The sequence below is a fragment of the Physeter macrocephalus genome, chromosome 20 (genome assembly GCF_002837175.3).
Source record: "Physeter macrocephalus isolate SW-GA chromosome 20, ASM283717v5, whole genome shotgun sequence".
In the NCBI taxonomy this organism is placed as follows: Eukaryota; Metazoa; Chordata; class Mammalia; order Artiodactyla; family Physeteridae; genus Physeter; species Physeter macrocephalus.
Genome location: NC_041233.1, coordinates 44448915 through 44449781, shown reverse-complemented (window position 1 = coordinate 44449781; position 867 = coordinate 44448915). Strand labels below are relative to the sequence as shown.

Here is an 867-nt window from a genome sequence, read left to right as displayed (position 1 = left end):
CTGCAGTGAACACTGTGGTACATGACTCTTTGAATTATGGTTTTCTCAGGGTATATGCCCAGTTGTGGGATTGCTGGGTCATATGGTAGTTCTATTTTTAGTTTTTTAAGGAACCTCCATACTGTTCTACATAGTGGCTGTATCAATTTACATTCCCAGGAAATCATGGCTATTCTTAATACGAAATATTAATGAAAGGTAATTTTAAGAGTGAATAAAGTATTAAGAGTGTTGAGGTATAATGACAAATCACAGCCATTGGCCTGGTGAGTATTGTTTGCAAACCATGGAATCTGTTTCCTAAGGAGTGTACAGAGTAATGTTTTCTTTTCCAAAACATGGCTCCCTTGCTAAACTGCAGAGAAAGATAGGGCCAGATGGCACAGTTCTCATTTTCTGTTATACCTCCTGATCCAGCAATATACTTTCTCCCACCTCTCCTTATAGAAATTACTTTTGTTCATTGCAGGAGCAGTCTTTAGCCTGGGAATGTACCTAGTCACTGTGCCCGAATCAGAATACTGACACACTGACTGTGATAATCTTCTTGCTTTACGTTGCCTTACTTTGCCACTTGTTTGCTGGGTTATGAGCTTACAGATGCTGGACCAGAATTCAGTACATAAAATAAAGACATTCCGTTTGACAAGGCCAAACCTAAATTGCTGAAGCAGGACATTAAAGCCTGAAGCAGTGCCTTAAAAAGGAGCTAGTGCCATCTAACCCACACCAAAAGTCAACTTGGTTTCAAAATGAAGATCTTTAAAAATGCTACATGCTTGGGCTTCCCTGGTGGCGCAGTGGTTGAGAGTCCGCCTGCCGATGCAGGGGACACGGGTTCGTGCCCCGGTCCGGGAAGATCCCACA

At 42.1% G+C, this 867-nt stretch overlaps 1 protein-coding gene across 2 annotated transcripts in view; it reads left to right on the top strand.

The window, feature by feature from the left end:
* The window catches only part of PRKG1 (protein kinase cGMP-dependent 1), a 1272686-nt gene that overhangs the window by 1068448 nt on the left and 203371 nt on the right, over positions 1 to 867 (top strand). The gene's annotated exons all lie outside the window — the stretch shown is intronic.